This window comes from Vombatus ursinus, unplaced genomic scaffold (genome assembly GCF_900497805.2).
Source record: "Vombatus ursinus unplaced genomic scaffold, bare-nosed wombat genome assembly UNPS02001287.1, whole genome shotgun sequence".
Lineage (NCBI taxonomy): Eukaryota > Metazoa > Chordata > Mammalia > Diprotodontia > Vombatidae > Vombatus > Vombatus ursinus.
The window spans coordinates 3,223,028-3,239,390 of record NW_020941065.1 but is presented as its reverse complement, the minus strand read 5'-3'; positions in this window follow the sequence as shown (position 1 = coordinate 3,239,390).

The window sequence follows — 16,363 nt, the reverse complement described above, 5'->3', positions numbered from 1 at the left end:
TGCCTCCTCAAGAACGTGTTTTTCCCATTTGTTTTTCAGCTGATTATATCACATGGTCGCCTTGGTAGCCTCTGGCTGCCTTTCCAGGATTTAATAAGAGGAGACAAACTGTGTCATTGAATCCCTTATGTTTATATCATTAACCATCCATTTATGTAAAAGACGTTCGGAATACCTTGGCACATTTGTCTGAGCAGGACTTTGGCAAAAAAAGACTTTCTTTTCCAGGGCTCCAGGGCTTCTCCCATCCCTGTGGGCCCCTCAGCTGCTGCCTTCTGTTTACTGTGGCTGGGACACCCTCCCTGTTTTCTTCGACTGGGGCTCATCCACAAAAGTAATTCAACCACCTTTCTGCCTCAATTCTTTGTTAGGGGGGCTAGTTTCTCCCTCTGTCCCACCAAAACTCTTACAGATTCCTCTCCCCTTTTTTAAAGATGAGGAAAACTGAGGCCCAACAAGATAAGTTTATTTGCCCAAGGTCATATAGATAGTAAGAGAGAGTCAGAATTAAAACTCAGACCTTCTGATTCCAGATCTAGCTCCCTTTCCACCTTAGAGGTCATCTACCTTAAATCTCTTAATTTACAGGTGAGGAAACTGAAGCTCATAGAGATTCAGTGATTTGCTCAAGGTCCTCTGACTCCAAATCTATTTTTATGGAATAAATTCATAATTATTTAGCACTTGAAGGATTGCAAAGAGTTGTATGTACCTTAGCTCAATGGAGCTTCACAACCATGCCATGGTTGGCAAAGCCCAGCCTTTGCCCTCAGAGAAGTGATTATCATCTCTTTCTCTTTCTTAGAAGGAGAGAGTGAGGGGAGAAAGAGAAAATTGTTCTCTGGCTGCTTGTCATAGGACCATTGAGTTAGAACTCTTAGAATCTTTAAAGCCCAATGTTCTAAGAATGATTAATTGATGTGCCCAAACTCATACAGATAGCTTGAAGTAACAGCCAGAATTTGAACCTAAGTCATGGATCGTCCCATCACGTGGTGATGATTCCACTACAGTTCCCTTCGCACTGAACCTTGGTATTCAATAATGTCTATAGACTTGTATTTCTTCCTGTTTAGATCCCTCCCCTGAAGGATGTGAACTCCCCCGAGGACAAAGCCTTTATTGGTTTTGTTGTTGGTTTGGGTATTCCAACACTTAGTAGGAGAACTTACACATAGTATGCACTTAATAAATGTTTGCTGAATTTGTTTCAATTTAATTGGCCTCGTGCCCTAGGTTAGGCAAAAGGAGAGTTGCTCTTAAATCCTTAGAGATTAGAAGAATACAATGTTAGAGGTAGAAAAGGTCATAGAACCTAGTATGTCAGCTTGGGAAGGAAATTTAGAACCTAGAATGTTGGAGAGCCCTTAGAACCTAGAATATCGGAGCTGGGAGGGAACTTAGAACAGGGAATGTCAGAACTGGGAGGGGCCTTAGAACAGGAAATGTCAGGGCTGGAAAGGTAGAAGGCAAAATTTCAGCACAAGAAGGAACTTTAGAACATGGAATGTTATATTTGGGAAAAATCTTCAAAGTTCTTATAGTACAACCTACTAATTTTACAAATGAGGAAGCTGAAATCCAGAAAAGGAAGGCGAGGAAAGAACTTCTGGACAGAGATGGGAGGATACCAAGGCATAATTGTGACTTTAAGATCCCTTCTCAAGGTCACCGCATATGTCATCTCAAAAATAAATATGAAAATCACAACGGGCTTTGAGTTGGGCTGAGAGACATAGTCATTCCAACCATTCTGCTTACCTCAAAAAATCAGAGACTCTTAGAATTGGATAAGACCTGTGTCCAGCGGTGCAGTGCACAGAGCACTGGATCTGGAGTCAGGGAGACTCATCTTCCTGAGTTCAAATCTGGTCTCAGACACTTACTAACTGGGTGACCCTGGGCAAGTCACTTAGCCCTGTTTGCCTCAGTTTCCTCATCTGTCAAATGAGCTGGAGAAGGAAATGGCAAATCCAGTATCTTTGTCAGGAAAACCCCAAATGGGGTCATGGAGAGTCCCACATGACTAAAAAAAAAAAAAACACAAAAAACATTGAACAAGTAAGTGATCTAATGACACTGGCTGGCCTCCTTGCTTTTCCTATCATAAAATATTCCGTTTCCCAGCTCTGGGCATTTGCATGCTTGGAATGCTCTCCCTAGTCATCTCTGTCTTTTGGCTTCCCTGGCTTCCTTCAAGTCCTAGTTCAAATTCACAAGAAGCATTTCCTGATCCCCTTCTGTTGATTATTACCCATTTGTCCTATACTTCTTGTTTATTTGCATGTTCTCTCCCCCATTAGGCAGTGAGTTCATTAAGAGCAGGGACTATTTTTTTTTTGCCTTTCTTTATATCCCCTGTGTTTATGTCAGTGCTTGGCACATAGTAGGTACATAATAAACACTTGTTGACTGACTGACCTCAGATGCCATCTAGTAATAACCACTCATTGCTCCTGGTTCTACACAATGGGGCCAAGCAAAGCAAGATTGATCTTCGTTTCATACAACGACACTTCAAATACGTGAAGGTAGCTGTCATGTCCCACTAGCCCGGGGAAGGGAATAAGCATTTATATAATGCCTACTGTGTTCCAAGCACAGTGCTAAGTGCTTTACAAATATTATGTCATTTGAGATCCTATAACGTGATCTTGGTGCCCTTCCTGATCCTTACTGCCCATCTCTAGAATCTCTCTAGCTTAATAATATGCATACTTCCTAAAAAGTGACCTGCTTAGAACTGAGTCCAGTATTCAAGGTGTGGAAAGGCCAGTACAGAGCTACATTTCCACATTTTCAATTCCAGGTTCTCCAAGAGAGGTGAGAAAATGGAAAAAAGAATGAATGACTCACTTCATCTCCCTTTATTGGCTCTAACTCCTAAAACCAAATCCAGGCAGCCCTGGATTTAATGAATTGATACATTGCCATCTTCCCAAATTAAACATCAATGCAAACAGGAAAGCAGAGCAAGTCAACACATTCCTGTGTTCTTAGGATCACAAGAGCATAAAGTCAGAGCTAGAAGGTACAAAGAATCCAACCCTCCCCCATTCGACATAGAGAGAAATTGAGGCCCAAGGAGTTGAGGTGATATGCCTTGAATCATCACAGGTATTGAGTGGCAGAGCCAGATTTTAATCCCATGTTCCTTTACACCCAAACCAGTGTTCTTTCCATTGTATTTGTTCCTTCTAAGGAAAAACAGGCAAGCTGGCTAGAAATCTTTGCCTCAGGCCAAGCAGAGAATCCGGGAGTGTTCCCAGAATCCTGTAATTCCCATCCCCAGACTTGTTTCTGAAACTACTGTCTGACTTTGCTCAAACCACTCAATCATTTAGGACCCTTGGTCCCCCTTTAGTATTGTAGGGGACTCCCTCTTCTTTCTAAGGAAACACAAGATTTCAATGCCTTAAGTGGTGCATAAAGTTTCATTAATAATGACAAATGAATTAATCTGTTCCTATTCATTTAGTCTCGTTATCATCATTAGTGGTTAGAAGGCATTTGTTGAAGAGCCCAGAATTGGAAAGAATAGGGATGTGCCTGGCATTGTTCTTTTGACTTTGCCAATAACTCTATTGCCATGTTGTTCCACAGCTCATTTTCTCCTAATAGCACCAATAAAAGGATGTCATTTTCCCAAAGTCTATTCCCTTCTCATGTCTTGTGTCTCTTTCCTTGAGGGTCTATGTTCTCTTAAGTCAAAGAGCTAATATTTCACAGGAGTGTGGGGAGCTTTTTGTCTCAGTTCCAGAGAATTGCTATTTTCTATAAGTTGTCATAAAGCCGAATTCTGTGTGTGTGTGTGTGTGTGTGTGTGTGTGTGTATGTGTGTTGGGCATGGGAGGGGGTTGTTTTGAAAGAGAGATGTAAATGACTTGTTATAAGGGAGGGCTCTAGGGGAACGGGAGAAGGAGAAGGATTGGGAGGGAAGTTTTCTAAAAAATAAAAGATATTAATAACAATTTTTAAAGAGAAGGGGGCTCCCTGCACCCAACCCTCCTGCCACCACCATTTTCCCAATTTTCTCCTAACATCAAGTCATCCAATGGTTTTCTTCAATATACTTCAATGGTGAGAAGGGGTATATAGAAAAATACAGGAGAAATTTAGGTTATCATAAAAACAAAAGATATTTTAAAATTACATACATATATTGCACATATACTGATGGATATGTATGCTATGTGCATATATATGTGCATAGATAGATGAATAGATAGATAGATAAATGGATAGATGGATGGATAGATAGCCGATTGGGTAAATAAATACTTAGATAGATAGATAATTGGATGCAGGGATAGACAGTAGGTAGGTATGTAGGTAGGTAGATAGATAAATGGATAAATGGATGGATGGATAGCTAGCTAGCTAGCTAGATTTGAATGGATCTGTGAATTCCTTACTATGGGGAGCTGTTCCTCCAATGGACAGATCACAGACTAGTAATGCCTTCTTCTCCTTTTCATTTCTTGTCCACCCCATACAACCTCTGAAAAGAAGCAAGTCAAACTTCCATTTTAGAGAAGAGGGCATTGCAGTTCAGAGGCAGTAATAACTTCTGCCTGCTTTCTATAGTTGTTGTGAAGATCAATCCAGTCACCAAGTATTTATTAAGCACCTTCTATATGCCAGTAAGTAAAAGTCACAGGGTCATAGGATTAAAGCTGGAGGGGACCTCATGGACTACCTCAATTTACACCTGAGGAAAATAAGTCCCAGGGAGACTGAGTGACTCAGATCACAGCTTCATTGAAGTACTAAAGAGAGTACACATGAGCACACACAAGCATATATCCATAGGTACAAAATAATTGTTGTTTTCTAAGTATGCTGAAGCAGCTAGATGGGACAATGATAAGAACATAAGATGTGAGATCACAAAGACCAGAGTTAGAATCCTCCCTCAGACACTTACTAGTTTTGTGACCCAGGACAAGTCATTCAACCTCTCTCAGTTTCCTCATCTGTAAAATGCGGATAATAACACCTACGTCATGGTGTTGTTGTGGGGATCAGCTCCTATAATGTATGTAAATGTTTTGCCAGTTTTAAAGTGCTCCATCCCAGTGGAGCTGGGATTCAGTGGAGCAAAAGATGGGAAAAGCATCTTGGAAATTGTAATGCCCGTGATGATACAAATGTAATTGACTCTCCTTCCCTGGAACTCTTACAGCTGGATAACTAAAGGGCTCCATGTTGGGGATGATGTAGGAGGCATCCTTGTCCATGTATGAATTGAATCTAGATGGCTTTTGAGATCCCTTCCAACTCCAAGATTCTGGATACCATTATTGTACAGTTGTTGTTGTTTAATTCTATATCTATTTCAACTTAAAGGCACAACCCCAACTAAATTTTTCCCCAACAGCCGGAAGTGACACACAGATCTTGGTTGTGAGGGCAGGGGGATCAAGGGTATTCCATGAAGGGCTCTCCTGTGGAAGAGAATTCAACTTGGTTCTGTTTGACCCTAGAAGGAAGAACCAGGAACAAGGGGTGGAAAATGAGGGAAGAGACATGCAGGCTTGGCAGGAAGAAAAACTTCCTAACAATTAGAGGTTTCCAAAAGCATCATAGCTTGCCTTTAAGTGTGGTGGGTTCCCCGTCCTTGGAGGTTTTCAAACAGAAACTGGATGACCACTTGTCATGGATCTTGTAAGGAGGATTTGTTTTGGGGTGTGGATTGGACTAGAAGTCAGCAGTTCTCAAGATATGCTCTGAGGAACCTTAGGGGTCCCCCTTTTGGGGGCCTTCCAGGTCAAAGCTATATTTGTAATAATAATTAGACATCTTAATGTTGAATATGGCAAATATCAATAGATATAACCCACGGGAAAAAAGCGTGTAGGGGGAGGCCTTCAATAATTTTTCAGTGTCAAGGAGTCCTGGTACCAAAAACGTTGAGAATCACCAGGCTACATGACCTCTGAGGTTCCTCTCAGTTCTAAGATTTTGTGTCAGAAGGACATGAGGGTGAAGGGTGGAGGTGGTCCAAGGGTTTGGAGCTGGGGTAAGACCAGCTAATGGGAGACTGAAAGGAGACACAGAGGAAGCCAAGGACAAGGGAAAGAGAGAAATGGAAGAAGGCGTCAGGGGTGGAGAAGGGGCAACAGCGAAACCTTGCCCCTCGGCACTGGGCTAGTTGGCCAGATTCTTACTCTTGAGGCTCAACTTTGTTTATTCTTGGCAAAATGTAACTGCCTGTTTCTAAGAGAAAAGTCTTTAAAAGGCTTATAAAACAGACTCAAAAGGCTTTCTGGACATCAAATAGCTCATAAAAAAAGAACATTTTGATGAGTTAAGTGTAAATGAATCAGAAACATACGGATTCCATTTCTCCTAATCTGCCCAGGGGTTTAGAAATGAAGGGGGGAAGCTGCTCTATGCCAAATTCCTTGTAGACCCCAAAAACCTTCGAAAATTGCTAGAGAGGTTGAGGAGTCAATCTCCTCCACCCCTAAGAGATATCTCCAGGGGATAACCAGCAGGAAATTTCATTTTGCAAGGAAAAAGCTCCAGAGTCCAAGCAACACTAAATATCAATGCCCTAGAGGCCAACCCAATTCCTCTAGAAGACCTTACAAATAGGCCAAGGCCCAGGGACCTTTCAGGGGCAAACTGAGTACCACAGACCAGAGGAAGGCCCTGGATGAATGAGCATTTCAGAGCTAGAGTGAACTTGGCCATCATTGCATTGTAAGATTTGGGGTTGGAAACAGTCTTAGGAAACAACTAGCCCAACCCTCTGATTTGACATTTAGGGAAACTGAGGCACAGAGAAAGGAAAGAATTCACTCAAGGTACAGCAAGGGCTAGAAACTAGGTGTCTTGACGTCCTTCCCAGTGCTCCCTCAAAAAGCCAATATAGTATAGTGGAAAAAAAGAATATTCAGGAGTCAGAAGACCTGAGTTCAAATCCTGCCTTTGATATTTGATACCTCTGTGACCTTGGATAAGTTACATAACTTCCCTAGGCCTCAGCTTCCTCAACTATAAAGGAAGGAGGAGGGTGGCCTAGATGGTGTGGGGTCCACTCCAGTTCTAAATCAAGGGTCTTGGGTTCTTTCCATTGCTTGTGAGCTAAGTTACTTGTTTTCTCCAGATTTTCCTTGACTTCTCATTCCCTCCCACAGTGATATCTGCATCCCAAGGGTAGTCTCTCCATATCCCGATCCTCAACCTCACCAACTCGATGGCCAAATCCTACCTCTGTCCCAGTGACATAATAATAACAACTTGCATTTTCATCACATTTTAAGGTTTGTAAAGGGACTTACACAAATTATCTCACTTGATCCTCACAACAACCCTGGGAGATAGGGTGCTGTTACTATTCTCATTTTACAGATGAGGAAACTGAGGAAGGCAGCAATTAAGTGACTTGCCCAGGGTCATCCAGCTAGTAAGTGCCTGAAGGAGAGCATCACAAGAGCCTTCTTGTTGAGAGAGTTTGGGGGTGGGGCATGGAAATTCCTTTTACTCCACCTGGATGGTTTGCCAAGTTCACTACAATGTGACGGGTTAATGGTATCAGAGAAAAGAAATATCAGACACTGGGAGGAAGGGTACAAGGGAAATTTGGACTAATAATACATTTTCCATTTGCTGTCTCTTTGATTGACACCATGTAATATGCTTGTAAAATGCATGGCTCAATATCTAAAGTAAATGTTGAAAAAATATGTAAATTGGCCAGGTGGATATTCGGTGTGTTTCTTGCACGTTTTTACACATGGTTCTATCAAAGAGGATAATTACCACATATGGGAAAGAGAACATATTGTTTCCATATGAGAGATAAAGAGAGTGCCTTTGGAGTTATTAAAGAAATTTAAGGCTGTGGAGTGTTCTCGATAAGGAGAAAAGCTGTCCTCATCCTCGGACTGAAATTTCAGCAACCTCAATGATATCCTGTTGGATAAAGAGACTCAGTGAATGATTTGGCAGAGCTCACCGAATTGGATGAAGGCATCTTCTCTCCCACTTGGGTCTGAATTCAAATCCCATGGTCCTCTCCACCAGGAAAGGAGAGGTGACTGTCCCAAGCCCAGGTACTGTTGCTTGCTTGTGACTCACACAGTGGACTCACACATGGTTTCCCCATGAATGTCCTGGCCTCCTGCTCATGATCTAGAGGCTACCCTAGTTATGGGGATCATAGGCTCTTAGGGGATTATAGATTTAGAGTAGGAAGAAATGTTTGGGCTTTTCTAGTATACTCCCGATTGTATGGATGATAGAAACTGAGGTCCAGAGATGTGAAACAACTTTCTCAACGTTACATAGGTAAAAATAAGCTGGGTTTGAACCAGGGTCTTCTGACCCTCCTATCCAGTGTCTTTCCTTCTACACCACAGCTTCCTCCTAGTAAGCCATGGGACACGTAGCTCCAGAGCCACTTGGCCATCAATGCCTTGGAACCCATGGTTCTATGAACTGTGCCAAATCGATCTTCTTTCCCTAATGTGGGGGACCACTGTCCCAGATCACAGGGTCATTGTTTGAGACCTAGAAGGGACCTGAAGAGGATCCTCTGAATCCAAATTCAGTGCTCTTTCCACTAACTCATAATTCAAGTCTCAAGGGATTAAATGTGATTTTTTTTAAATGCCTCCAAAAATTAAAGGCATCCAGGATCAATCACTGGAGTTCCATAAGAGTTCTAAAAAAATTTCTTCTCTGACTTGGCCACACAGACATTTTATCCATCCAGGAAGCTCGGTTTTGGCTTTCTCTTCTTGGCCCGTTCTGAAACTTGTGAGAACAGGCTGGCAGGACCAAACCCTCTCCTGACCCCAGGGAAGCAGACTGGGTGCCCGGGAAGGTCTTTTCCTGTCTTTGATTTCGGCAAGTCTGATGGGGTTGTCACAAACCTGGAGCTCCCTTCCCCAGGCGATATTAATACGTGCTAAAAGATGGATGTTGTTGAGTGCCAGTCCCCTTCACGGGCTGCTGCTTTTAATCTCAGCTTGGCAGCACCTAAACCGGTAACTTTTTAAGATGTACAGGACTTGGAAACCAGCGCCGGTGTCTGGTTCAGGTGATTATTGCTAATAAGACTTTGTGCTCCCATCCCAGAGCATTGCAGACTCCCAGAATCTCAGGGCTAGAAGCTACTCTGGAGATCTGGCCTGACCCCCTCACTATAATCTCCCTATGTTCTACTGAGGAAAAAGAAAAAGAAAAAAATTTTAATTGGATGAATGGATGAAAAACACCTACTATGTGCCAGGCACTGTCCTAAGCACTGGAGATATAAACCTGAGACTGTCTCTGCCCTCAACAGCTTGTATTCTAATATGAAAAGATAAAATATGTAGTGGTACAATTCAATAAGAAAGCACCTACTATGTTCCAGGCACTTTAGAAATATTGCTTAATTTAGTCCTCACAACAGTCTTGTGAGGTAGGTGCTGTTACTATCCCCATTTTACAGAGGAGGAAACTCAGGTTAAGGCAGACAGAGAGGTTGTGACTTGCCCAGGATCACATAGCTAGTGTGTGAAATGGGATTTGAACTCATGACTTCCTGACTCTAAGCTCCATTCTCTATCCACTATGCCACATAGCTGCTTCTTTTAAAGCATTTATTAAGCACCTACTGTGTACCTATAAGGTACCATGTTAGATTCTGAGGATATGAAGATGAAAAAAACATCTTGTCTTCTGAGAGCTAAAGTGGAAGAAGACTGGAAAGGTGGGGAATGGGGGGTAGGCATCTGTCTGTCTGTCTGTCCATCCATCATCCATCTATTCTATTTTTCTATTTACCATCTCTATGCCTCATCCATTTATTCTATCTACCATCTCTATCTATCTATCCCTCATCCATCTATTCTATCTATCTGTCTATCTATCTGTCATTTATCAGATCAGCACCTGTTCTATTGCCTGAAGCACTGAGAGATCAACATGTGTTAGAGATGGCACTCAAACCCAAATCTTTCTGATTACAAGGCCAGCTCCTTGTTACCCATACCATATTTCCTTTACCAAATATTCCACATTAATTAAATTTTCATTTAATCATTTAAATACTTTAAAATCTGAAACTAGGCTGTACAGCTTTAAGACTTGTCCTCTACCTAGCCCACACAGACCTGTTTCCTGTGCACAGAGACATAACTAAAGCTAGGTGACGAGGGCTTTTTCCCATAAGGCTGAAATTGAGAGGGTGCTTTATAGCAGATAGAAACAATAGATAATGTTACCTTTTTCCTCCAGTAACTGCACCCCAAGTGGGTTCTTTCATAACTTGACCCTGTTCTGTTCCCTTCCAAGTAGTGTCCATCTGGAGTCGTGGGCTCAGTGGGCTGAACCTGGAGTCAGAAAGACCTAAATTCAAAACCCGCCTCAGACATTAACTAGCTGTATGACCTTGGGCAAATCACCAGAACTCCCTCAGCCTCAATTTCCTCATCTGCAAAATGGGAATAATAATAGCACCTAGCTCCAATATTTGTAAAGTGCATTGTAAACCTTAAAGCATTGTACATATTGTAGCTATTACTATTAGTTATTATTATCTCTCCCATTAGTCCTTATATACTGAGTTTGGAGGTCTCTCCTTAAGATCTTGGGAGCAAAGGGACATAGGTCTCCCAACCCTGTAAGTTTAGGGATCATAGCTTATGAGCTGGAAGGGTCCTCAAGACATCCAGTCCAACCTTAGCATTTCATAAATGAAGAAGCTTAAGCCCCGAGACTTGCCCAGCATCACCCAGGTAGGAAACATCAGGAGTGAGGTTTTTCTCATCTGTAAAATGGGGGCATTGGACCAGATGATTTAGCTTTAAATCCTCAAGCCTGCATCAGACTCAGAGTCAGAAAATGTGACTTTGAATCCTGGCTATTGCCACTTAATGTAACTTCGGGCAAGTCACTCAACTTGTGGGCCTCAGTTTCCTTTTCTGAAAAATGAGGAAGTTGGTCTAGAAAGAGTTCTCTGAAGTCCCTTCCAACGCTAAATTTTTATTTTATATAAATTTATATAAATATTTTATTTTATTCACAGCATTGGAAGTAGTCCAGCTCCACCAAGGAAAAAAAATGGAAAGATTTGGAGACAGAGGACCTAGGCTCAAATCTCACCTCTGCCATTACTCCCTGTGTGACCTTGGGTAAGTCACATAACTTCTCTGGGCCTCTGTTTCCCCATCTATATAATGAGAGTGTTGGACTGGATGATGGTTAATATTATTCCTTCCAGGCCTCAGTTTCCTCCTCCATAAAACAAAGGGATAGGGCTAGATAATCTCCAAGGTCCATTAAATCTAAGTTCCTGTGAGGGGATTGATTCTATCCTGGATGGAATGTCTTGGCTTTTCCAAGAGTCAGGTAGTTTGTAATTCCTTGAACCAGGCCGGGGAACAAAAGCTGCGGCCCCCCGCCCCACGCCTCCCCTTCAGTGGGTGACTGTGCCAGGCCCCAGGCCTCAGACTGCTCCTGGCAGAGGCCCAAAGGAAAAGCTCTGAATGAGGGAGGCAGAGGAGGGAAGGGGTGGGGGGTACAGCCTCGAAGGCTCTTAGCTAGGAAAAACACACAATAACACAATCATAATCCCCGAAAATGCCTAAACAGCAATGAAGAAAATGAAAGCAATTTCCTCCTTCTTCCTGCGGAGGAAGAAAGAAAGGACAGTGAATTGTTCCTTCCTCCCCTTGGAGAGAAAGCCCAGAATGGGGACCCAACTGAAATCCAGCACTTCAACCTCCAGGGCCCATTAGGCTCAATCAGTTTTCTAAACATTGCCCTTCTCCAGCATTAATTGCTCTATTCTCTGCTGTGCATTCACCTAATGCCCATTATCTGGCAGTGAATGGCCCTGACGTCAGAAGCCTCCGAGCAGAGCTGGGCTCTTGTGTTCCATTGTGCCTACAGCCAGCCCAGGCAGTTTTATTCTATTCCATCTGATTTTCTCCATTTCTCTAACTACCAACCAGCCTAAGAGATGCCCTTCGGGGCACAAAAGCCAAGAGGATTTGTTGCTTGCTTGGGGAATGGGGACCTGGGAAATGTGACCTCCTACATTAAAATAAAGAGGGGTTCCTGAGTAGGGGTGGGAGTTGAATTTTTATAAACAGAATTGTCTTTGAAATTTAGGGAGCCTGCCTGGCAATGAGATTTGGGGACTTGCCTCTGATTGAGCCCCAGTGGGTCTAAATCTCTTTAATTTAGTTAACTCTCATGTCCCCGCTAAGTAACACCAACCAAATGACCATTTCAATGCTGTTTTCAGGTAAGATTTCTCACTTGATCCCCAGTAGAGTGACATCTATCATTTAGGAAACTGATATTGAAAGAGTTAAGCGCGGCATTTAACCGAAGGTCCCAGTGGCTAGTGAGATTTGAACTCACGTTTTCCAGACTCCGTGTCTATTGCTTTATCAGCCATGAAGCCCCTTCAATTTGTCCTGGTATTCATGGAATTGAAAATGGCCTCTAGCAGTTTTATGGAAGGTTGAGGGCAGGAGTCAATTAGGATAAGAAGGCATGGAAGGGCTGCCATTTTCATCAGCATGAAGAGTGCCCAAATAGGGGGGAAAAAATCAAACGTTCAAAATATCCAACTTGAAACCTGAAAGGTCCGTATGAATTATGGAATTCCAGCAAGGGTCTGGGGTTAAGAGTTGGGAGGGACCTCAGAGACTGGCTAGTGAAGCCTCTTCACTATACAAAGAGGAATCGGAGACCCTAGAGTGGAAGTAACTTACCCAAGATTGAACAACAAATCAATAACGGAGCTTGGACTAGAGCTGGGGGAGCTCAAGATTTCGAGTGCCATATTCTTTCCTTCGCCCCATCCTTCCTCTGAGGCCTTAATGTGGAGAGTGCTTTTAAGATCTCTTGAAATAAAACATTCATAAAATCATAGACCGAGGGTAGGAAAGGACTCCAGAGGCCATCTAATCCATCTCCCTCACTGTATGAGTAAGGAAACTGAGGCAAGATAAAATGCCTTGTATAAGGTTACATAAATGGGTAAACAGTGGAGTCAAGATTTGAACTCACATCCTCTGACTCCAGAGTCAAACCCTCTTTCCTCCATATCATACTGCCTCTTCTGGTAACCCATCGTAGCTCCGCCACATCCAAGATGGGCATATCCAAGGCTCTGTTGCTAATATTGCTATTAAGGCCAGGGGGTGTAGCATGCCCAGTAGCCACACCCCAGTAAACTCTCTAGGCAGAAGGGCTAAACCAGATTGAGGCTAAATGATGGACCTCAGACCTGTTGGAGAGTTAGCGGGATGTCTACCCCAAACATATGAAAACTTATCCCAGCAGAATGGGTGTATGAGAACAATTTATTCCAAAGGCCAGGAAGCAGGTGCCGTAGAGCACTTAGCACTTGGTCATATATGGAAGACACTAAGGTCATCCCCTGCATCCTTGGCTGTCACCGTCCTGACTCATGTCCTGCCACTGGCCTTAGATGACTGGAAGAGAGAGTGAGGCTGACATGCCTCACTTACATCCAATTCAAGCCACGAGGTCAGTCATTAGTGGTGCATTAGTCTTCCTCTAAAACAAAGGATGAACAACAACAACGTGTGCTTGGGCAAATCATTTAACCTCCATGGGCCTCAGTTTCCTCATCTGTAAAAGGAGGGACCTAAACTAATTGGCCTCTGAGGTCCCATCCAACTCTTAATATGTGACTCTCCCTGGGTTTTTATAAAGATCAAACTGCTTTTTAAACTATGTAAAATATAACAAAAAACTTAAATCACTGCGTAATTGGCAGATATTAACCATGGAAAAGGCTCTGAACTGGGAGCCTGGAGCCCTGAGTACACCTCAAATATTTGGGCAAGGACAAGAGGGGGCTCAGGTGTAAATAAGCCAGAGAAAGTGGCAGTGGTCCGTGGCCCCAGGCCCTAGGCTGGCTGTTGGAGCTGAGTATATAGGGACCAGTCTGCCCAACAACTTTCACCTCCATCTGAGGGGCCAACGACAGCTGCTGGGGATGGAACGTTATGTTACCTCAGCAGGTAGTAGGCTGGAGGTCCAGGCAGGTGGGAAATCATAGTCAAGCCCAGTAGGTTGCCGAGACTGAGCCCCCAGGCCGTAAAAAGAGCTATGGAGTTGGAGTCCAAATCCAAATCCCAGTACTTCTACTTACTACTACCTACATGACCTTTGGCAAGTCATTGCTGCCCTCTAGGCCACATGAGTCTCTTCTGAACCACTAGGAGGAAGGACTAGATGATCTGCAATATGCCTTTCAGCTCTAAAGCTTAGAACCCTACTCTCTCCCCCATTAGAAGGTAAGTGACTTGAAGTCAAGAATGTTTTGGCTTTGTTTTTGCATCCCCAGAATTTAGCACACTGCCAGGCACATAAAAGGAACATAATCCATGTCGATGGATCAGTCGATTGATTTTTAATGTGGTTTTTCAAAGGGAAGACTCTTGGAGTTGCGGCTTTTCAGTAAGAAAATATTCCTACTTTTCATTTGACAAGCGTTGAAGTGCCGTGGTAAACTCCAAACACAGAGAGATAAAACTGAACATTCCCTGACCTCAAACAGCTTCCATTCTATTATGTATTTGGGGAGGCTGGGATAGGGTGAACAAGAGATATAAAGACAGATACATGGAAAATATGTATGGTATAATATAGGGAGAAGGGCCCCAACCAGGTAGGAAGACCAGATTTGCAGGAACTGAGCTGTGAAATAAGTTACAAGGCTCTAGGAGGTGGCAGTGAAATGGGGGTGTCTTATAGGTATGGATAGAAATGCACAGAGACAAAAGCTGGAAAGGCATGTAGGAAACACCAACTTCACCAACCTGGCTAGAATGTAAACTGAGTCAGGAAGAGTAAGGGTTAATGAAAACTGGAGACGGAGGCTGGAAAAGCTATAAACATTTAATAAGAGTTTTTACTTGATCTTAGTGGTACTAGGGAGAAACTGAAGCTTCTAGAGCAGGAGAGTAACATGAGCAGAACTGTGTTTTAAGAATATTGATTTGGGGAGCAGCTAAGTGGCGCAGGGGATAGAGCACTGACCCTGGAGTCAGGAGGACCTGAGTTCAAATCCGGCCTCAGACACATAACAATCACTAGCTGTGTGACTCTGGGCAAGATACTTAACCCCAATTGCCCTCACAAAAAGAAAAGAATATTGATTTGGGGGGCAGCTAGGTGCACAGTGGATAGAACAGTGGCCCTGAAGTCAGGAGGGCCTGAGTTCAAATCTGGTCTTAGACCAAACACTTGACACTTACTAGCTGTGTGACCTTGGGCAAGTCACTTAACCCCAATTGCCTTTAAAAAAAAAAAAGAATATTGATTTGGCATCCATGGGGAGGATGGCTAGTCACTGCTGGCCCAACCTTTCAAGTAGACTGTAATCTCCTTTAAGGCAAAGATTCTGGCTTTTTTTTGTTTTAGTTTTTATTCCCAAACCCGATGTGTGTGCATGTGTGTGTGTGTGTGTGTGTGTGTGTGTGTAGGGAGGAAAGGTTTCATTTCATTTTATTCTCATTTTGCTCTTTGCCAGCCAGCCTATGGGAGAATCACCAATTAACAGAAGCAAAGAAGATTTGGCTGTTGTCTCCTGTCTACCATTTCTCTCCTCCTCCTCAGCCTCAATGCATCCCTCCCTCCACCCTCCATCGCACTGCCGTAGGGCAGCATCCATCTTGTATTACATCAGCTCCAGAAAGACCCCACTGGGTGCTAGGCCCTGGGCCCCTCCTCTGCTCCAACCCACACCAAGCCCATGTCAACAGAGTCAGAACCTATTAAGAAAGAGCTCTTCTCCCATGGGTGTCTTGTCTCAACAAACCCAACTAATTCAGATTTAACCTTGCTCTTAATATGCTACATTGCTGAGTCTTCTAATTGATGCCACATGTTGCCGTCAGCTGTCATACTGAATAAATGTTTACAAAGCTATTAAGGTACTGTATTTGTAAACCCAGGCAGCTTCACTTTAGAAATCGTGTGGGATGCATTTCCCTCCCCCCTACCCCCAGACGGAAAAGTTTTAGCAATAATAAATACATTGTTTTGCAGGGATGGGAGCAAGGCGTTTCCTGCACAAAATTACTGCTAGCTTCCTGAGACAGCACCGGCTTCTCCTCATGCAAGGGGGGAGCAGAGCTCTTAAGAGTCCCAAGCATCTTTTGAAAACTGTACCCCAGGGCAACTAGGTGGTGCAGTGGATAGAGCACCAGCCCTGAAGTCAGGAGGACCTGAGTTCAAATCCGGCCTCAGACCAAACACTTGTCACTTACTAGCTGTGTGACCCTGGGCAAGTCACTTAACCCCAATTGCCTAAAAACCGAAAAGAAAAGAAAAGAAAAGAAAAGAAAAGAAAAGAAAAGAAAAGAAAAGAAAA